The sequence below is a fragment of the Opisthocomus hoazin genome, chromosome 2 (assembly GCF_030867145.1).
Source record: "Opisthocomus hoazin isolate bOpiHoa1 chromosome 2, bOpiHoa1.hap1, whole genome shotgun sequence".
Lineage (NCBI taxonomy): Eukaryota > Metazoa > Chordata > Aves > Opisthocomiformes > Opisthocomidae > Opisthocomus > Opisthocomus hoazin.
The window spans coordinates 63,656,245-63,680,087 of NC_134415.1; the positions used below are offsets into that span (position 1 = coordinate 63,656,245).

At 36.7% G+C, this 23,843-nt stretch overlaps 1 long non-coding RNA gene across 1 annotated transcript in view; it reads left to right on the forward strand.

Annotated features, from left to right (window-relative positions):
- The window catches only part of LOC142365598 (uncharacterized), a 29,085-nt gene extending 7,847 nt beyond the window's left edge, over positions 1-21,238 (forward strand). Inside the window, exons 2-5 of the long non-coding RNA XR_012766499.1 lie at positions 1,818-1,888; positions 9,161-9,301; positions 16,142-16,269; positions 21,125-21,238. This is a non-coding gene — a long non-coding RNA (uncharacterized LOC142365598). The remainder of the gene's footprint in view (positions 1-1,817; positions 1,889-9,160; positions 9,302-16,141; positions 16,270-21,124) is intronic.
- The last annotated feature ends 2,605 nt before the right edge of the window (positions 21,239-23,843 follow it).

The window sequence follows — 23,843 nt, forward strand, 5'->3', positions numbered from 1 at the left end:
TACACAAATGGATTGACAAATACATTCTTTCACTTTAATCCTTCGATGTAATGACCAAAATGTCTGATAAGAACCATTGATTGGCTTCCAACTGTGATAAAACACTGCAAATGCAACCAGGAAGGGTGATAATGCTAAAACTGCTGCATGACAGCTCTGATTTACTGAACTAAAGATATGAATCCAGTAACGAAGCCTGATGAGGAGCCTACAAAGCACAAATCCCAGTTAAAATGACTGAATTTCAAGTCAAAGTTCTAAGACAACCCAAAATACCAAAATCATGAAAAAAAAAGATCTCATTCCTGACTGGGAGGACGTGGAATTGTTCTGTATTTTCTTCTCTGGTAAAATCTCTGTAGCTACATGTCTTCTTCTGAGTATTGTTGTAGTATATCTTTGTGGTTAGTATTTTTCATCCCTGTTAACAAACCCATTGTAACAGTACTTCTAGCTTTGAAAGAAGAATGTGTGGAGCATATTTCCCTGGAGTTCCTGCTTCCTGTAGGTTCTTTATCTTTCTAGTCAATTCCATTGGATTGAAAAGAATGCTTTAACATCTGTACCTCCCCTAAGCAACACAGATCTATTGTGGAAAAATAAAATGAGAAGCAGGTATGAGGGTTTCATTGCTTTTTTTTCTGAAACACAACAGTCACAAAAGGCGACAAGCACAATAAAAATTGTGTTCAGAATAGTAACTGCCATCAAGGATTTTGGTATCATTGTCCTGGAATGGAGTGGTAATTGTGGAGAATTAAAGTAAAACCTAACATTGTATGCTGGCAGCTATCACAGTGAGAAAATGCTACAGAAATTCACAAGGCTTCCATAAGCACTATGAGTTTATTTTAAAATTGATTGACTAAAACTGCATTTTCCAAAGGTGGTTTTTTTTTTTGGTTTCCAAAACCTGTTATGAAAAACAGTTTTCTCTAGTCAAAGACAGCATTTTGTTTAAAAACAGCAAGAAAGAAACAAACCCAAACCATAAAACTACAAACAAAACCTCTGACATGGGAAGGAAAATGTGAGACTGCTTGAGACTATTTCAGTAGGTTAGATGTTTTTGAATTATCCAGACCAAGTCTCATGAAGGAGAATTGGCTGAACAAGTGCTTTGACTTTCTTCCCTTCTTGTTTTCTTTCTTTTTGCTTTCTTTCTTTATTCCTTACTTTCTAAAAAAATATTTAAAACTTCATGAGTTCTTGTTTTTATCCTTGTACATATTGGGAATATCGTTGCAATTTCAATTATTTCACAACTAATTTTTCACTCAACTCCGACATTAGTATATTTTGTTTATACATTTTAAATCTAAGTCCAGCTTTTACCCTTGGAATGCTATTCAGTGTCATTATGAAAAAGCTATTGATCACACATGACTCATATGCATAGTTCTACTACAAGAATTGCTACAGATTTCCAAGAAACTTTGATAAGAACTTTTTTAAAAAACCCTTTTTATTAAATGCTGTAAAGCAGATTGTTAAGTCAATAATAATTTGGCTTGGAATTTGCTTCAGATTCCCTGTCTGCTACTTTCTTTGATGGCTAGCTCCACAATAGATATTTTTTTACGCCAGTAAGACTTCATTGTATTGAATGTGGTGCTTTGAGGAGGGTATGGCTCCTTCTCGAGTTGTGAGGTGATACGGGCTCAAGCACACAGGGTTGTTTTTTTAAAACCTTTTTTATGTGAGTTATATGTCAGCCTTTAACTGTCAACAGGGATACCAGCATGCTAATTTAGTCCTTTAATTTTGTTGTTATCATGCCTTCTAAAATATTGCTATAAATTTTTGTTTTTATTTAGGTGTCTGAACCTGGCTGTACAAATTGACAGGAAACCTCTGATGTTTCTGCAGCTCTGCCATTTTATACCAGGTAAGTATTTTGTCTCATGTTTACATTTTCTTAATTGTTGTAATGATGTATCACATGCTTCTTGTCTTGTTAAAGAACTTGCTTCACTTTATCTGCCCTCCAAGACAAGGTGTACCATTTGTAGACACTTCTATTTTTACTGATAGGGAAAAGTCACTTGATAAAATTATGGGAGAGAGGATAGAAGCACATAGTGTGTTATTTCTGTATCAGCTGCTCTACCTTCTCTGTGTTTGTAAGGCACTCAACTCAATATACTTTGTGGAGATAAAACTACCTTCTTTTAGCTGGTACAGAGGGGAAAGAGCAAAAAGGAATGGTGTCTTGTGAAGCCTCAGCAAGTAGCTTTCACCTGCACCCAGCCAAACTTCACCTAGGGAGGTTAAATTAAACTGCTGCCTGGAAAAGTCCTGTCAGACCGACTAAATGAATCCGAATGCCGAGAGCTCTTGCCAGCGCTGCTGTTTCTCTTCTGGCAGCCTGCACTCTGCAGCATGCTGGATCTTAGTCTTTCCTGCCTCTTACCTGAGGGCACAAGAAATCTCTCTACCTCCACCACCCCTTTAGCTGCAGTATAACTGTCACGACTATTGATCAATGACACACTTGAATGCAGCAATTGGGACGTAAATGAAGAAGAATGTACTGCACCGGGCATCATATAAAATGTTAAAAAGAAAGACTGGTTTTAATTACAAAACTTTATAAAAAACTATGCAACTATTTTGTCAGTGGTGGAGAAACAGACACTTCAAAATCATCACAGAGGCTAAAATAACATGATTTTACTGCGTTTGGTCCAAATGCAACCTAATGCTACTCTGTGAAGACACACATGGAATTTTTCATTTTTCTGTTACAGAACAAATGCTAGAACTGTACTCAGAGTATGAGTGGAAGAGATTGACATTTAAAACCTGTCCCCGTCTGCTTCCATTATATTCACATAGACACAAAGTCAGTTCAGTGGCTCCGAAACAGACCTCGGTGTAAGAAGTTGGGATGATTATCTGAATAGTACATAAGGACAAAAATGTTTCTAAAAAATTTAAAATAACTTCTGAACAAAACAAAGTCTTTTCCTCAGAGATGTTGTAAGCTAAAATATTTTCCCATAGAAACAGATTTTTTGGTTTAAGAATTTTGGTCATATGAAGGAGGTAATTGTTATCCCTGACTTGCACTAACAAAGATTTATCTAGAACTAACTAGAATTTAGGGGTTTTTTTAAGAGAGTTCAGTGCACTTTTTTCCTTCCTTAATTTTTTGCCTATAGCTTAGTCTGCCCTAGATGGCATCATAGTAGGTATCAGCGTTATTTTCCTTTACAGCTTGGACCAAATACCCTTCAATTACTTAGAAATAAAACTAATGAACAATAAAATCCAAAACTCTTTAAAAGTATTTGCTTTTAAATGTATACCTAAACATTCAGCTTTTCTTCTTGAAAATCCAGTTTCTTCTATCAGTCAAAAGAATACACTGAAAGCCACCCTACAGATTTTTGCTTAGCCAAATAAAGATTATTGCATCATTCTCTGATCCTGGCTATGCTCTACACTCGTTTCTGATCCACACCATGATGCGACTCATCTCCACGATGTTGAAGGAAGCAAGAGGTTTTCAGTTCTATTTGCCAAGTTCAGAGATTTCACCCTAAATCTGTGGGACTGGCAACTTGCCCTGCGGGCACTAAGTAAACGGTTGGTTGTGTGATCTTGCTTCGGTTGACTATTGTTTCAAAATAAAACCAAGAGTTTTTAACAATATTTTAGAAGGCATGATAGAAACAAAATGAAAGGACTGAAATAGTGTACTGCTGTCCCTATTGACATATCTTTGCTGGCAAATATCTCACAAAAAAAAGTTTTTCCAAAAATGTTGGGTTTGGATGAATTTATCACGAAACACTAAGAGCTGTAACAGCCACCTGAAGTTAGTTCCAAAGTCACTTGCTTGCAGAAGATTTATTTTTCATTCAGAAAATTTCTGAGAGCTGTGAATATTTTTAAGCAATCATACTTGATAACTTATCCTCAATGAAAGTGCAGAAATTAATCTTAAGATTTCAAAATTTAATTTAAAAACATATTTTATTGACAACATAAGAAAATTGATGTTTCAGATTCTCTGAGATAATACATAAACCCCTGAAATTATATGGATTGTGAAGTATCACAGTCATTTTACCATTTCAGTCTCTCAGAAAAAAGGTATGTTTAGCTCATATATTTATTCAACAGCAAGCATTCCTTCCCCTTTGCCCACTATCATCCTGAATATCATGAAGCCAGATTTACAATACTTAGACAAATGGATTCACTACTCCTAAATTTTTTTTTGGTCTTCCAGAAGGATATTTCTGATCTGTTTCAGATATAATATTTTATAGAATAAGGCAGAAATTGGAGGAGTTCTTATACAACAGAGATATTATAGAAGATAGAGATTAAAATTATTGCTCCGTTAAAATACATGCCAAACTATAGTCTTCTTTGACTGGTCTAGGATTTTACCATGAGTAAAGACACCGTATCATCATAAAGACAGCCTAAAACTGAGTTGAAAAAGCTGGTAATATCTTAATGTCATTAAACAACAACTGCTACATGCAGTAACACACACTTTGCAATCGCATGGATAAAGTGGGAGTTGAACTATGTAAACTCAACTGACATTGCTGAGAACAGACTATCCATTCTTAAAGCAGTGGCTTAGATAATTTTAAGGTATTAACATGTGTGAGGGTAAGGATGGAGCTCCTAAACATTTGTAGCTTTAATGTTGCTTCTGCAAGGTCAGGACAAGGTAAAAGGAGCCACGGGGTTGCAGGCATCAGGAAGCTCTAGCAGCTTCTAACAAGAATGCCAGCTACCCTTGACTGAGGGTACCTGAGGCCTTTGCTGAAGCTTCCCCCTGATTAGGGAGGGTCAAGCATCCTTTCAGTTGGTGCTAGGGACAGATCTGCACAGAGTCGGGCCCGGAGTGCAATTAACACACACAGCAAAGTCTGCAGAAGGGGTCCTGTCTGGGTTCATACCAGCCTGAACAGTGTCAGGCACAGTGTTGTTGTGCCACAGGGCAACATCTCAACTGGGTGATGGAGCAGCTGCCCCTGCCAAGGCACAGGCTTTGACCCAGTGACCCAGACAGAACTTCTGATGGTGGTTGCAGCCCTCGAGGTTCTAGGCTACAGGGAGCGCCTGGAGCCTATCCCTGAGGCTGGGAGAGATGGCCTTCAAATTCATTGCAATCAAAGACAAGGACGAGCTTTGCCTTTTCAAGCAAAGCATTTGGGCCAGCTAACGCTGAGCCATGCGAAGTTAGTAGGAAGATGTGGTGAGTGACAGTAATGAAAGACTCTGCTCCCCCTCTACTGACCTTACCTGTCTTCTAGAAAAGTTTGCTGCTTTCTGGTAGCCTAGATCTGGGATGCTGTTGAGAGACCACCCCCTTGGCTGTTACCCTCTGCTGTTCTTCGATGTGGAGACTAATGATACTGCCAGGGGCAACATGAAGAGTATCAAAAGCAACTACAGAGATCTGTGGGTGATAGTCATGGGCATAGGGGCCCAGGGCTAGATTTTGTTGATTTCACTCAATTTGACAAGTGTAAAAGTTCAAGAAAAGATGACAAAGATTATGTTAGGCAATATGACTATGTTTTGAAAATAATCTGGTGGATGGCAGGAAACAAGTCTTTAGGAACAATGTTCTCTACACTAGAAAAAGATGTTTTCACTGATGGAACATCTGGAAAATTGATGAAGGAAACCGGGCTAACAAAATCAAACAAGCAAAAGCTTCCTTAACAAAACTCACTGGGGCTCTGTACAGCAGTTTTCTTGTCTTGAAAGTTTAAAAATTGCAATTAAACTAGTATAATGATTTTCGGCCTGATACTTCCACATCATAGTTATTTGTCAGTTGCTGACTGCTATATAGCTAGCTACTGTCAGTGTATTTTTTTCCTGCTGATGTATTGAACATTCTTGTGAAACAGATGTTCATTCAAGTCTCTCTTTCAGGAGGTTTTAGTTCTAAATAGCTAAGCAGTGGGAGGCAAAGATTATGCAGAGCCATTCCAGTGATATTAGAAAATGTAACTCTACTTGCAGGCAGAGTCAAAAAAATTCATAACGAGCCATCTGTGAAAAGAGTGGCCTATTTTTTTCTTTAGTCATATTAAGAAAGCTGAAGATAACAGTTTTTCCCCATAAAAACATCTTATCTCTTAGCCCTAACCTCTCTTTATGTTCATTTCTAGTATACTACTAGAAAATAACCTTAACCTCAAAAGCTAAAATAGAAAATACTAATTTGGCAAAATACATATAGGTATTTTTCATCATTATTATGAAGCTAGACAGCTATTTCACATAAATCATGTATTTCACTGATAACCTTTATTTACTTAGATTCTTTAAATAACCTATCATAACTTAAAAAAAAAAAAAAAATTCAGATTGTGCCCAAGACAGAAAAGTCTACTTTCATCTTTTTTCCCACGTTATTCTCTTTTCTTCCACTATTTTTTCAAACCTAAATAGAAGTTACATCTTTACATCTATATCAGGCATAATACTATAACAGGAATATACTGCAAAGTAATTTTGTTCAATGTTTTAGACTTTAGAAACTGCAACAGCAACCAGACTAGATACTAGCTGGCCTTGCCAAGCAGCATGCAAAGTAGATCACTTTTTGTAGTCTGGCTTACCTTGTAGGTGGCCGGTTTATTTGGCTATTGTTTTGCCACTTGGAAGGTCCAGTTATCTTTTTATTAATACATTCACCTGGAAGTGGCATCTTGGAGTAAAGCTTAAATTCCCACTTGATCTCTGGAATCTACAGATACACATAAAATTCTGCCCCTTTAGTCTTGCAGCAACCAGTCGGTTATTATTTGAAACACCCTTAGTGATAAGTGGAGGTAGAAATTGTACAACAGGATGATAGCAACTCTGCAAAGCATCTGGAGAAGGGAGTTGCAATTTAGGCTTCTGTGGACATTTAGAAAAAAAAGTCTAGAGTTAACTGTCCTTTATCACCAATAGAGTCCAAATGCAATAGTAAGCAGAGTTACTGAAAGAGTGCCACAGCACTAAGCAGACCTTAATAATGATGGAAGGGTATGGTGGGAGGATATCCTTCAGACAGTATTAGAAGGCCAGACAAATGTCTTCACTGTATAGACAATCCAACATTTATCTCCAAAAATACTTGAAAATACACCTGAAGGACATCATATCTCCAAATTAGAATAGAAAGGGATCACTGGGGTACCAGGAATGACTGTGCATTTTCACAGGTGGAATCGGCAGATGCGTGCTGCCCTGTGGTAGTATGGACATATCAAGTTATGACACAGACAGGAGCATAGAAGATATACATAAATATGTAACTTTTAAAGAAGACATCTCTAAAGACACCCAGAAAAACTACTAGTAGTTTTTGTTACATTAGAGTATTCAGTGCCAGCTCTTGTAATTCTTCATGACACAGCTTCTTTCTCAGCTGCTGAAAAAACTTAATGAGGCCACACTTTATCAGGGAGATGATAGAACCTAGGAAAATTCAAAATTTTTCTTCTACAGCTTCCCCTGTTGCTATCTGCCCCATAAAATGAGTCCACAGGAGGGAAGTAAACCCAAATCTCTTGTATGTTATTGTAAAACACCGCCTTTAAGTAGTTGGCTGATATGAGGTAGTTATCAATAATGTTTTGCAAAATTCCTTCTTGATTCATTTCTCACCACAATGTGAGAAATAGAAAAGCAGCAAGAAAGTGTTTGTTGACTGAAATCTACATAAACACTGTATTTTACAGTATCCCTCACAGTAAATCAGGTTATCGTGCCTTTGGGGTTGCGGGCTGCTTCTTGAAGGTGCTGCAGATGAAGAATATCGAATATGTTGGTGCTTATCTTTTTTTGCATGCACTTTTTTCAATTTTATTTCAATTTTCTAGAAACAGATTTGAAGTAGTAAGACACAGTGGAGTGTTCAGATATTTTGAAACAACAATGGCAAGATTAATGGTAATTTAATGTAGATGCACCGCTATCTTCAGTAATGCTCCAATATTTCAATGTTGTTCTTTTACTGGGAAATCAAAGCTTGGGCAATTAGAGCCCACTCTTTTGCAGTCCTCTAATACTTCTACATCTCTGATTTCTAACCAAAATAATTACAAATTTCAGTTGGAAATAGAAACCTTTCTTAACTTTTTAAGAAGAGTTAACTTAAAAAAAAATACTCAGTATCACCCAAAGTATTTCTTTCTGTCCAAGTCTGATACTGTCAAGGGGAGGCACAGCTTTTCCTTCATTTTGCTTCAGAATGTGCCCTAACAGGAAATCCTGACTGCTTTAGAAAGCACACAGTCTAGAACACAGTGTGCTTAAGTTTCTAAAGGAAAGAACTCTTTTCCAGTCAACTAGAGTTTTACTACTCTTTTGCTTTTAGCTTCAGTGAAGCATCCTTCTTAATGAGAATCATCCAACTAATAGTCACACTGAAATTATGTTAGATTTGACCTTTATTCTCATGAGGAAATACAGGTAACATTGACAAAGATAGAAATATTGGGCAGAGCAGTCATGATGAGGATAGGGCTAGTTTTATTCTTTCTTAGGAATTTCTTGTGGTTGCTTCTGAATCCTCAGGCTTTCCATATGAACTTGGGCAGATGAAATGCATTAATTCTGACAGCAAGGACATAAGATCTTCTGATCTCAAACAGCTGAAACAGTCTGGGCCCAGATCTGTTTTGTGTCATGTGTTTGTTATTTCTTCTTCTGAACTGTAGACAATAGGTCTGCTCTGAGATACTGTTCAAGGCTGAGACTTTGGCATGTTGTTTACAGGTGTCTGTTTTGCTGGTCCTCCAGGCACTCTGTAAACATAGTAGGTGCATAATTACTGGTGTGTTTGGGAGACTCATTTTCAAAGCTGAACAGATTCTTGTCAAAGAGAGGTATGAATCCCTTCCTGCCTGACAGAAAATATTGACAAGAATGTGACATTATACAGTGAAAAGAAACAAGATTTGTAGAACTGCATGATTAGGCAACAAAGAGGGAGAATCTCCTGTGTCTAGAGGGGGTCTGACAACACTTGCCGTGTGAGCCAGGAAACAGTTGGAACTAATATAATGGTAGGTAGAAAACCAGAATTTTTTTTTTACATCTAGAAAATAGTCTTCTACTAATTTATCAGTAAGGCATTCTACAGCCTCACATCCTTGTTATGTCTATTTGATTTATACAGATACTTCAGCCACTTTTTCGTGCAGCACAGGGGAGTCAGGCACACTGCCTATGATTGAGCCATATGTCCTGTGATCCTGAAACATGTTCTTACAGATACCAGTGGGCACATAACACTTACCCTCTGGGTTCCCATGCTCAGGTAATTTTTACAATTTGCAAAGAGACTTTCTAAGCTTGATATACAGTTTAAATGTACAAAGTAAATACTTATTGACTAATGCGCAGAATAGATATCATTAATAAGCTACAAAGGTAAGCATTAATATTCTCACTGCCACCGATGAGATGCCAGTGACATTTTGCCTGCCGTACAATCACTACCAGATGTACAGGGATTGCCTTCCTGTGCTCTTTGCAAAGGAGTTATTTCAGTGCTGAGCTGCCATCTTCTGAATCCGTGATTTTCCCCCTCCGTCCGTTCATTACTAACTCTCTTCACATCAACAGTCTCACCTCTGCCTTTCTTAGCATGCATGGCTCCTGTCTACCTACTTTCCCAACTTTTTCTCAGCTGAACAGAATCCTCAGAAATTGAAGCCAGATATATGCAGCTGTGCTGTATCAAAACCAGACCTTGGATCACATCGTGCTGAACCCCTGGCAGGTGGGCTTCATAGAAGCCTCATGATGACCTGTGAGATTTTTGGATTTTTACTTTGAAGTACTGTATTTCTTTTAGGTTTTATCCTTCTCTGCTTTTTCTCACAAAAACCTCTGAATTTCTGCAATATGATATTGAGGCTAGTTCTGCCAAACTGTTACTAAGAAGTGTTTTCCAGAATGACAGAAGAATGTAAACTGCCTTTCTGTTATAACCTTTAAAGAGCTTTCTCCTGTCCGTGGGGAGAATGAATGTATCATGTAGGAACAAGACCTTGCAGATGACAGAAACAGACCTGATTAGTCTGTATGGGCAACTTGAGCAAATGAGTCTGGCAGTTAGGTTATGAGCTGCAGTTATAGATTCACTGGTGTAAGAAAGCAGTTCAGTCCCTTTTTACATCTTCCCAAGTCAGATGTTATACAAAGCTCCAGTGTTAAAAGACAAAACAATCTCAGAGAAACAGCCTAAATACTTATCAGGCATAAGTTCATTATATGCCCACCATGAAAGCAGAATTACTGCATCAATGGAGGAAAAAAACTTAATGCCATATCAATTTGCATTGCTTCTCTGAATGATACGATAGGACTGGATGATTTTGTTTCTTTACTATCTCTAGATAAGAGGTGTGGCTCTTGGAGCTCATAAACATGGCTACTGTGGCACCAATATCCAGAAAAGTCAAATCTGCAGCACTTTCGGCATGTGTGTACTGGAAACATGATGTACAGTCACTGCAAAAACAAAAATGGGAACTATCGGTTTTTAGAGGGAGAAAAAAATAAAGATCAGTAGGTTTAAGCACAAAGTGATGCTTCTGTGAAAGCTGAAAGATCAGAGATGATGGAAATACAGTGGTGGCAGAAAGAAATATAAGTGAATACCTCACTGAAGAGCAAAGAAAAACAAAATGTGTTACTTTTTATTTAGGAAAAAAAATCTGTGAAAATAGAAATATCTTTTAGCAGAAATGATTTTAAATAATCAAAATGACTACACGCAACAGTGATAAAGCATGCTAAGTTAAGGGCTAACATGATTGCAATCACAGATCATTTCAGAGGTCCCTTTTATTGTTGATCCTGTTAACATGCAATTCAGAGGAAATGTCCTCCTTAAGCTCCTGAATCCCACGGATCTGCCAGTGAAATTGTGTATCTACTTCTGGCACTACTGTCACAAGACCAAGAAGAAACTAAGTAACTCTTACTCATGAAGACATCTGCATTATGCAAAAATGAGAAAATGATGTGATTTTGACACTATAGAAGGTATTTTTAAAATTGTAGATATAAAATTTATGTTTGTAAGGTAAACACCAAAGAGTTCACACAAGTGAGTTTAACAATTTTTTAACAAATGTCACAAACAGAAATCTGTACTGGATTAAAGGAAGAAAAAAAAACTTTTCTAGGTGACATTCATACTACCTAGAAAATGGATGATGTAAGGATGACCCTTCAGATGGACTTATTTCATGAATTCTTTCCCATTGTGTTTAATTAAAGGAGTCAGTGTATCTGACTCAGAGGTTTTAGGAAATTAATTGTAGCTTCCATTTTGTAAGAAAATTTCTGAAGATGGAGGACTTCCACTCACTGTAAAGTATGGCAGTGAGTGATGATGGATGACTTATTTGGAAAATACTAGGCCTTTCTATGGTGACAGAACTATCTCCAAATGACCATGTTTTTTCTGCTCTGTATCATTGATATATTTTTTGCCTAAAAAGAATTTCAAAAAACAGATTGATCAAACCAGAAGTCTTTCAATGTATTATAGGCACTAATCAAGGAATAATGTCAAATATAAAGACAGTCATTCTCAACTTCACAGTGAAGCAAGAGAAATAGGTACCTACCAGCAGGTGAGTTATACCACCCTGCTACTGCTGTAGGACTAGACAGAACGAAAGTTTAGTTATTGAAACTTAGGGCGCCTGAATCTCACACTAATTATGTCTTTGAAACAACCTCATGATTTTCCTCTTTCTTTTCTTGAAATCTCAGGAAGTGGAATCCTATGGTTTGTACAGGATTTTTGCTTACACAACTCTCTGCTTTTGAAACTATTGCTAATACCTATACAATCAACAATTAAGAAGGAAGAGACATAACTGGATTTCATAAGTAATTTTTTTCTTTTTCTTTTTCTGTATTGTAGTTGTTGAAATAGCCTCCTGGAATATCAGTACAGGAGGTCCAGACGTGCCTCCAACAGTGTGTGCTGGCCTAGGCTATTTTTGTGTGATGCAGGCTGCTATTTGCTTAGTCCTCACACTTTCTTAAATTGTTATTTTGGACTGTTGTGATGGACTAATATGTAATTTTTTTTTTTTTGAGACAATATTCTTTCTCCATTTCTCTGTCTCTACTACTTCACTAAATATCAAACAGATTTGTCAATTCAGACAAACATGCACATGAATGGTTTTGCATATTTTTTTCACAGGAAGGTTAAAGATTATTGAGCTCAATGAACTTTTTTTGATTCCTGGTACTAACTTCTGATGACAAAGTCCTTCACTGATACCTTTAGCTACATGTAATGGCTGGATCTGTTCTGTATTTGAATAATCTCCACATTTCCATTTTAACAAATTCATATCCAATGACAGCATAACGTGTTCATGAAGATAATTTCTTGCACACCGAACTGTATAACTAAACCTCAAATCAAGGAGTTTCTCAGTTGCTTTACCCTGTGTGTTAAGAATATTTTTTCTCTGTGTTCTTAAAAACCTTAAGCAAGAGACATGTGATCGAAGGAGTTGTAGACAGTCCTAAGCATAGGTGTACCTTACACGTCTCTCAGCCTTAAAGCTTCTTTACTTGTAATTGCTTGGACATACGCTGTATCAGATTTACCAGCTTTCTTCTTTTGTCTTTAGTGCTAGATTACCAAAGCCAACATTATCAACCGGTAAAATGCCTGGTAAGATGCCTCTTTTTATCATCACAGTTGTGGTGTATTTCTCCATATTTAGGGAGGAGGTAGTTCCGAGGGGGAAAATTAATGAACTGAAGAGATGAATGAAGGCTAAAATGGTATTTTGATCTGTACTTTATAATGATTTTCTTTGTTGATATAGAAAGGTCTCCATGAAATCTTTCATCTTCACTGTTTAGCTGAACAGAAGTAACAGTGCAAACCCACAGAAAAAGTGTTGATATTAAAAGGTGCAGATGATTTCAGCAATATAATATGAATATCAGTAGCACAAGATGACTGCACAAAACTCAACATCCAATTTTCACTTCAAGTGCCATCTAGGAAAAGCTCTACTAAGCTTCAGAAAAAAAACCTGATTCAGATTGTTCTACCTCCTTAGAAGTATCACTCACCACTGGTTCATAGCTAAATATAAACATATAAGAATAAGCAGTCTGTTTAGTGATTGACCACACAATGTCATTTTCATTTTCTATGTCCTGAATAACTCTCAAACTGAAGCTTATTAAAAATAATATTCTTTTGCAGGAGATTCTGAAATTCTGCAGAACATGTATATACGTGGTTGAGATTGGGGGTGTGTGAAGTCAGTCTGGAATAACCAATAAGAAAAAAATCTACAAAAGAATCCCCAGTTTTAATGAATAGAAATTGCTCTAAAATACTCTGGTTTGGATCCCAATTTCTGAAACTTTTTGCTAGTTCTTTATGCTTTCTGTTCAGGCAATTTGGGAATGTAGCATCTGTGGGTGTTCAGAAATGTCAGGCCTTTCACACAGAGATAGTTTTTGTGCTTCCCAAGACTGGATTAAATTCCAGTTAGTGCTATAGGTTCCAATTACACACTAAGGAAACTGTGAACGTTGAGACTGGGATCTAGGATTATCAGCATTTCTGGATTCTGTTTCAGAGCTGTCTCCCAGTGTATGTTCAAAAACTGCTAGGCTCCATGATATGTAGTCGTCTCAAAGTCCCTGCTTCAGGCACATAAAGTTATCGTGTGCTGGAACATAAAAAAAAAAATTATTGTTACAGAAAGTCTATTGTGTGAGGAATGTTCACCAAAACTGCTTGGCTTACGTAAGGCACCCCAGCAAGTTCTGCTAGCTCCAAGAGACCATCCTTTAAGGACTCTTCACGGGTCGTATGTATACACAGAAGAGTCTGAAGGCTTCAAGAACCCAGATGAGGTGGACACATAAAGTAAAATATATGAAAGTCTATGATATGATGATGAGAGTTTGAAAGAAATTACTGAATTAATTGGTTTACCTAGTCTTACATCCTGGCTATTATAGACCTAACATGTATATCCATGAGTGGGAATGACCTCATTGGAAGAATCTAGTTCTGTTTCATGGTGGCAACAGATTCTTATACATCATTAGTTTTGCATGACAGCCTTCACCAAACAGCATTTGTCAAATATACAAATAGGGTACAATCCTATAGAGATATATCTTTTTATAGATAAAGTAGGTGAGAACTGGAGTTGTTTTTCAGTTGCTGAATATTACAGTTGTGAACCACTCTATAACAGTACTGAACATTGAAATACTCTGGAGTTTATTATTGTAAAAATAAGAAAAAACATACATAAAACGCCATCATATTTCAGTGAAAACCAAATATAGGTAAAGAAAAACTTCAGAAAAAGACTGGGTATGAAACGTACCAGTATTTTGTAATCAGTAAGGACTTTGCTTTTAGATGTCTAAAAGCCAGAGATTGTTCTAGTATTTTACGGAGTAAAAGGTTGAACAGTAGAACTCCTGCTTTCCCTATGGAATGCAATACCCCTGATTCAAGCCCATTTAGCACAAATAGCAAGTATGGGAGAGAAATATTCTTGTCTCACCTTTCTCCACTCTAACCTGTAATATCACAAATATAAAGATGAAGGAAAAATGTTTGCTTTTTTTGTATATAACAACTACGTTCGCAATAAAATTTTGAATATCAGATTGCTGTAGCAGTCCTACACTAAGTGCATTAAAAAATAGATTGAAAAACTTCTGTAAAGTGTTGTGCTGTGGATGTATAAAGTTTAGAAGATCTGAAAGGTACTTCCAAAACCTAATTTTACCACTCACTATAATACAGATTTATTTTGCCTATACTTCCATGAAACATATTTGGATTATAATTCTTCATTGAGCCATGAACTAAACTAATCAGTCAGAGATATTTTGAAGTTAACAGCCCTAGATAACAACAGTAAATAGCACTAAATTTTGTATCCATCTTACAAAGTGAATTGGTTCCACAATGCTGTTATTATCTGAAGAGACACAAAGCATCCAAATGAGGAATATACTTTTCATTTGTGTGCACGAAATAAGTACAGTATCTAAAAGAACCTGATGATTATATCACTTGTGGGAATGAGGGAACTCATCATGTGAGAAAATGACTCCATTATCTGTCCAGTTCATTAAAAAAACTTCTTATCTCTCTGCCTTTTGTGGTGATATTTTAATGCAGAAATGAATGCTTGTAAATCAAGGGGTTTATCTTTTAAAATTACTATGCATTTTTCATTTGCATTTAAAGTGTAAACATTTGCTGTGTTACATGTAATACACAAAGGAGTTGAGCTTTGAAGGTATTTCTCTTTTTTTGCTTATTTTCTTAAATCTCAATGAATTTACCTTTCAGAAACTATATCTGTACTGTGGATCAGGCAAATATAACCTGTGATGTAGTCAATCGTAGATATGGTCAAATCATGCCAACAATGGTAACAATAGAAAGTTGAGACTGGTTCTCTAAATCAAGTTCCCGGTTTCTAGTCCCACAATGTTATATCACAAAAACCTTCTTCACAATAGTTACTAGCCTCACAGCATAGGTGAGATGAAAATCGTTGTAGTCTTCACTTGTAATCTTGGAGCAGGTGTTTAAGTCAAGCTAGTTAAACACATGTACTTTGCCAGCAGTTCAAAGTTCCCCCAGCTTTAACCACAGTTATTGAAATGATACTGCAACATGTCTGAGAAAGTACTTAGCAGGTAACAAAAACTAGGATTTATACAGGCCACTGATGAGGGACAGTTTACTGATGGATGATTTGATGGAGAATAATTAGAAAAAATAATATAAAAATGTTAACTGAGTTCTAAGCAACATTTCTAGTGAAATCAGATGTTCAAAGAACAGGAAAATAAGTATGATCAAAGAGAAAGATGCTTTATTATAAAAACAAAGAGGTTTTACTGTAGTCAAGGCACTGTTTTTGGCCTTGTGTAGAAGCAAATGTCAGGGGTGACGGAATAGGAATGTGGATCGTGACCTTGTGTCATGTGTTTTTTGCCTCACAACTGTGAGGTTTTTTTATTCAATAATACATCTATAAAAATACAAAACAATGAAAGAGTGACTATTGTGTGCCCTGGCATCTTCTTACATCGATTTTTTCTTCAGCAACAGGTACAAGCCTATGGAGACACCAAACAGAGGCAATGGAGTGCAAAGTTCTTCAGGAGAGAACCTGTATGACTGCACTATATAACTGTGTGTTGTAGTACTATACAGAAATATTGGCTCCCAAGGTGAGACATCTGAATCACTGGCATGCCGCTTTACAGTTTGGCACTGCACTGTTGGAGTTTTAGTACTAATCTGGTTTCCAGTAGCTCTGGGATGTGTGATCTACCATTGAGAACAAATGTGCCCTAATCGGCTTTTATAAATAATAAACCTGGCTTCCAGTTTGACAGTTGAAGAAATCTTTGATTTCAGCCTAAGTGCACCACGACAAGCAGATATCGTTTACTAGGTAGCACAAGGGAAAATGGGACTTTGTCTTAGTCGGACTCTATGATTATCACCGTAACAAAAACAGTACTGGTCTATCACTATCAGACTAACTACTTTGAGAAAAAAAAAAATGAAGAAAAATCCGTATCTTCCCTTCTTTCTTTTCCTGCATCGTAAACAGACCAGAAGATTAACACTGAATCAGTAAGCAGCTTGAACTTCTTTGTCACAATGGGGTTGACCTGCCGACCAACACTCATATACTAGGAACAGAACATATTTTTGAACACATCTCATAGGTAGATTTCTAAGAAAGATATGAAATTTCTGATTTGTCTTATTCTCTGGAATAAAAATACAGAGAAGCCGTGTTTCTCTTATTTTGATTTGGAGAAATGGAGTTGAATTCTCAAGGATCATATTGTGTGGATTACATTTGTCATAGAGAAAAAAAAATTCTGTATGATTTTTCTTTAAAATACTTCGACACTCTAAAATGCTTTTACTGAATGTGTCACGATTAAATTGCCAAGATTCTTCTGTTTTACTACAGAATTTAAACACATTTCTCAGAAAATGTCAGTTAAAGAGTGCAATTTCATTTTTTAAACTTGGTTTCTTCTCTCGGTGGAGTGCTATCTTTTTAGGCCATTGATTGAAGTTAATAGTTTGGACCCAAGTCCATTTCTGCCAACATCAAAACAAACAGAAAAAGCCAAAGGCAAGTTAATGTCTAACTTCTTGAATTCCAACCATTCTCTGATTTCTCCTGGTTCAGTAATGAAACTAGGTTCAGAGGTCTTTGCTAACACTAGCATTTCTACTCTATGACCTTGGCAACATTGCTGTCTTGAAAATTTCTCCCTTTCAGTACTTAAGCATGGGGAACAAAGAGGAAAAATTAGAGGTCTGTGTGTAGCTCTAAAGAGAAGCAGGGTCCAGAAGTGCCAGATGAGCTTCAGGGATCACCTCCTCCAAGCTCAGAAATGGTCTAGCCCTATGTGCAGGAAGTGAAGCAAAGGTGACAGGAGGCTTTCATGGAGGAACAGGTTTCTCCTGACTAAATTCAACCATGGAAAGAAAGCATACCAGAGGCAGAAGCAGGGGCAGGAGGCCGAGGAGGAGTATGGAGACTCTATCTGAGCATGCAGTGATGGGGTAAGAAAAGCCAGAGTCTATGGCAACTGCATCCTTGGACATGATCAAAACCTGGGTGGATCCAGCCCTGAGCTATCTCCTATAGCTGAACCTGCAACCTGGGGGCTGGACTAGATGATCTCCTGAAACCCCTTTCCATCTCAACAATGCTGTGATTCTGTGCGGTAATGCATATATTGTCTGGAAGTTCCTGAAGACAGTAACTGTTAAAGACTTAGACTTTTGTAGTGACTGAAAAAATACTGGAAAAACTAGAGAAGATTCTACTACATACTGAAAATTTTTCAGTGCCCTTCTCTGCTCACCTTGCAGAGAAAATTACTGTTTCTCTCTTCAACCGTCAAACCTGGGCACTTCCGAACAAGATGTAAAGCTCGTGCTTTTCTCTCTGAAGGGCTCCATTTTACCTCTGGTGCAAAGCAATACATAAATCTCATACATGCATTCACTACCTACATGATACCTACTTGTATTTTAACTGTTTTAGCACCTTAACACTTCCTGCCTTCCTAACCATATGGTACACTGGTTTCTGTGCAATAAGGAATCATCTGTTTTATAGTTTAAAATAAAATGAACAATTATAATTGAAATTATGAACAATCACATGTCTAGGTGTCACAGATATTAATTTCAGTGAGTTTCACAACAGTTTTTTGATGGATTCAGTCCCTGGCTTTAGTAATTAGGTGATACGGTAAGAATTCCATCTTCCTTGCAAAAGAATGTATTTTGAAAATAGGATGGTTTTGGAAGACATAACTCATAATTGTCTAAGCCTTCAGATTCATATGTGGGACTCTATCACCAAGGTGGATTTCACTAACTCCTTGAATGAGTTTTCAAATGCTTAGCAGCTTAGCAACTCTTATCAGACCGGTTACTAGTGTCACTTTTGTTTTCCGTATTGGATGCACTGTTTGGAAGTTTCACCCAAGGTGTGTGTGGCTATGGCATTGATCTTAGTGTCTCTTAAAAAGTCTCTGATCTTAATACCCACTTTAGTGCTAATCTCGCAACTATTTTCCAAGACCATGAGCCATTTCAGGTCTGAAAAACATAATGATATCTGTTTCCTGACATGCCTTTTAAGTCCAGCTGTATACTCCTTTGGGAAACAGCTCAGATGGAAAGCACTAAAGTATCAGAGACGTGCCGGACTTAATGTTTTGCTGTCATTGAAGAGTGAGTGTTCCCTATCACATATAAATGCATTTACTTGCAAATCCTGATCCAAAATGTTCTGCTCCTGAATGGTTTCTTTCGAAATTAAAGGACCGACTTTTTTCTTCCTTACCCTCTGATTTAGCAGCTGGGGGGTGTAACTAATCATATCACTGACTTCCTAAAAATGGTTTTCATTCCCCTTCTCCCACCACAACTTTTGAATATATGCATACAAAAGACTTGAAGCTTACACCCTAGTAGAAAACAAAAAATTGTTTGGACTATAACTGTAGGAGACAGCAGCAGAGAAATTATTTATGCAGACAGATGGATGTACAGCTCTTAGGTTACTCCAGTTACTTTACTTTCCACGTGTTCTTTGATCAATCTGTTCATATGTAGGACTGTTGTGTCATCTGTAATCCCCAACAGACTTCTTCTTTCCAGTGTGTGTGTAACTGCTTCCTGTCCTTAAATGAAACATTTGGGACACACAACTGAAAAGCTTTTTCCTGTTTATACTACTTTTATACTTGTGAACGTCACTAAGCTAGATGTTTCGCAGCTCATGAAAAAAGGATGAAAACTTGCAATCATATAGACAGGCACCTAAGATTAGAACAAAACATGGGACCACTAAATTCAGTCTTCTGTCACCACAGACTGCTATGGAAGGTCCAAAGTCCAGAGAATATAAATTCTACATGACTGTATACATTACCTGTCTGAAAGCACTGACATTATTACTATCATGCATTCTAAAGAGTTGCAACCATGCTGAGTTGAGTAGAGTTAGGTCTCAGATATGTGATTCAGTTCAGCTGAGTTGTGCTGGCTTAGTCGTATAGGTCAGCCTGCAATAAACATGAAGACATAAACCTTAGTTAAAGAAATTTAAGTGAAAGTGCTAGCCCTGCATCTACAGTGGCTGAATGGAGGGCATGCAGCTTGTTACCTTCCCCAGGGGACACATGGCAACTCTACTGAGTTGTGGTAACTGGATTAGATGTCTGAGTCTATAGGCAGTCCTCAGTGTTTCAGTTGCTCTGATTCTACTGCAATATTCACACAGGTTATTGCTATTGGAGAATCTACAGTGCTGGGACTTACACATTTAAAACTCGAAGAAAACACTTCTATCACAAAGCATCTCAGATGTCACCTATGTCAGTATTTTATAACAGAGCACATCAAAGATACTCTGTGCTGACTGCAAACAAAACTGTGTGACAGGCAGTAAAGGCAGCTTGAGAAGTCTGACTGTGCTTTAAAACGTTCCAAAGCCATATGGTATTTTCCATATAGTCAAGTAACTCTGCTTCTGTAAAATAATCTTCCACATCATTAAAGTCTGCAAACAGACAACAACCAAGCAGTCACAATCTTCACAGAAAATATTTTCTAGGTTTCTGAGGGATGGGAATGGAGGCAGCCATGTAAATGAGAAGACTTTGCAACTTCCTGCAAAATGTAGCGACTGGGAGAATTTTAACGATAACTCTTTGAAAATTTAGGTGAATATTAATTCCTTGTAGGAGGCAAATATTTTCATCTTTATTTGTTTGCTTCATTGGAATGCAAACAGTGAATAGTTTTCCATCAGAGGAACCGTTACACCATTTGCTTGTTTTAATGCTGTGCTGCCTAATATTACATCTAACATTGCACCTGGAATACTAATACAATAGTTCCAGGTTAATTTGGGTCTTTATAAGGTTCTGTTTTACCTTCATAGTCTATAAATCATTGCTTATCTTGGTAGGCCATGTGTCAGCTAGTGTGCAAAAGACAACAATTGAAAAATGAATATAGGTCATTATCAGTGAAAAATGAGACTGATTTATTGTTGGCAAAAACTGACTACTCCATCTTCATAGGTGGAGAAGGCTGCTGCATGGTTCTATCAAACAAATTTTCAAGAATTCCTAACAATGAAGTGTCTTACTCTTTGCTTTTGAAACTGCTGCTGGGGATCTTCAAAATTTCAATGTAAATGTTGTTGTTCATCCACTGATACTCAAGCTTGGGTTCACAGAAGTTTGCAATGAGCACACAAAATATCTCTGGAAAATTTACTATGTATTTTCTTGGTTAAACGTACAGTAAGACCTGAAAAATGTTGGTTTAGTTCCAGTTCATTGTCCTATCTGACACGGAGGGAATTAATTTGGTACAAGAGATTAATAGTGTTTTAATGGAAACTAGCATTTCATATTAATGTGTCTTATTTCATGTTTACATTGGTGTATTTCATACTAGTGCATTTTATGTTTTGCTCACATGCTCTTGGAAATGTCATAATCACCTCTGCCTCCATTTCAGTGGAAACCTGGAATAAAGCAGAGACATCTGATCCATAAGCAAATTCGGGAACTAGACTATTTTGAAGAAATAAAAAAATATCGCAAACAAGTAAAATGGAAAGTGTCAAATGAAATGATAGTAAGTACCAACACAAAAAATGTGTTCGTGAATAATATCTATTCTATCACGGTCATAATTAAGATAATATATATGCATGCAAGAATATCCACACCCAGACTACACTATTCTTTCTACTGTCATTACTTAGGACAGCCATCCACCTCTCTTACAGCAGTAACAGGAGAATTGTAAATCCTTTGTTTCAAGGAATGTAGTCCTTAATCCTCAGATGTAACTGAAAAACACGTAAGCATTTTGAGGGTAAAAGGATGCAGAGATCTTTACATTTCATAGTGATTCAGCTGATTACCTTGACTAATAAAATGCAGATAACACTTCTAGAATATCACATTAGCCTCTTGACAATAAGCTCACTCAAAAGCATTTTTCACTATTATTGTTATGATCATATCTAGTTGTAAATGGCATTCACCACCACTATTCAGATTAATCATCTTAAGGGAGCATACCAATAAAGCAGTAATGTCAATTAATCAATAAAATTAAACACAGTGCATTCTTGTGGACATTTCATCAGACTAATATTCTGTTTATTACTGTTTCACTGACAATTGTTAGAGCATAGTGACATAGTTTGAGAGCCTATGTTTTGAGATTTTACGTAGTATAGTATTTGTCTGTGCAATAGGTGAGTACACAGCATGTGTCTGAAAACAAATGACCTCAATGTTAATTTGATAAATTCAGGCAGTCATACGTGCAAACTAGTACAGTGAGTTAGCTGGAGTACCAAAATAAGCAAATATTAATACAACTAATTTTAGGAAATTTGGCTTTACTCGGAGAAATAAATAAATTTACTGTGTAATTTTTTTTCAGTTATTTTGAAAAAATATGCATTTTATCATTGTCTTTCTCTCAGAAGCTATTAAAGGATTCCCAGAGAACTGAAGCAGAGATTCAAAGATGTCAGCCACATGCCTAGGAAAAGATATTTTAGTAGATATTGACAGTCATTATTTACTATACCTCAGATACTTTAAACCTCGAAACACCCACGGAATTGCCATATACAAATTTAGAGGATTACAAGGTGTTTAAATGCCTGGACCTCATTCTTTTTGTGCTGTGTGAGTCTCAAATACCTGCTAGTAAATTTAAAAATTCAAATTATTAATAAACACCAAATATGGGAATTTTAACAGTCTTTAATAGTAAAGGTTTTCTCAGAATTTTGTATTCTGCTGATCTTGTATTTTAGCCTCTTTTCTGAAAAAAATAAAAAGAAATATTTCTTTAGCCTTGACTACTTCAGCTGCTGAGTAAGGGAAACTTTCCTAACAAATAATAGTATGGACAAAAGAAGAGTAATCATCAACTGTATTTCTGCCTTTGCACTGAGTATTTTAGAGGGAATAAGCCACTGAGTTATAGTTGTAATGTAAAAAGCAGTCTGCTTCCTCTTCAGAACAACACTCACCTTACTGATTCGTAAAGTCAGTAATGTCATAAAGTCATAAGAAGGAGGAAATCTTGGAGAAAGCACCACGATGACTGGGAAAACTGAAAGGCTGACTTCCAAGGGAAAATTTGCAAAGCTTAGTACACATACACAAGGTATTAGAGAAGGAGTTCTATTTGTGAAGAATCACAGACATTAAAAACAAATCTGAGAAAAAAATAGAGATCAAGAGAAGGAACATAATCAGGTATTGATTCTTTCACCTAGTGAGAGGTCTACTTAATTTCAGGCAATACCTCCCTGCTCTTTGCTGACAGTTTATGCACAGTAGATTAATTTCTGACTTTTTTCCTGAAGGCTTTATCTTCTTAAGTTTGTTAGCAACAAATTGCTAGTCTAAAGGAAATTTACTCTACACTTGTAGTGCTCTGCAAATACGAAATCTATAATGATTACTTTGTGCTTCAAATGAATTAGATTGGCAACAGCTGAAAATTTTCATTTACCAGAAGAATATTACAAAATTAATAAACTTATAGTCAAAGACATGAGTGCAGCATTAAATGTAGTAGATTAATTCTAAATTGTTGAAACTTACAGTTTATATGCTAAACTTGGTATCATTTACCTGTTACTCTTGTTATTGGTAAGAAAAAATGTAACTAAGAAGATCTATGTTAAATCACTTTCAGAATATCAGGAGAAACCCTGGATGCCAGTAGTTTTTTGCAAAAACTGGAAGGGAACCTCTGACATATCTTGAACAGACTCATAATTTCAGTCATCTTTGTAATTGGCTTCAGACAGAAGAACTGATTAAAGATATTTCATACAAACTCCCAGCATAATGAAGCTGCCTTTATCCATCATTTCAGCAGAGGAAATTGTTAGCCTAAGATATCTCCCTGACAGAAAGAGGGGTGTGAAGAATGTGAGAGAAAGTGTCATGCAGTGATTTTAAGGAAAGTGGGACGTACCAGCTCCCAGTATGTAGGAGAAATAAATGCAGCCAGATTGCAGAGTGCAACAGTTGTGTTAAAAGGGGGTGAAGGAGTTTGATAAGTGGACGTACCAGCTCCCAGTATGTAGGAGAAATAAATGCAGACAGATTGCAGAGTGCAACAGTTGTGTTAAAAGGGGGTGAAGGAGTTTGATAAGTGGCAAAAGGAAAGCCCTTCCATTGACTCACGAGGT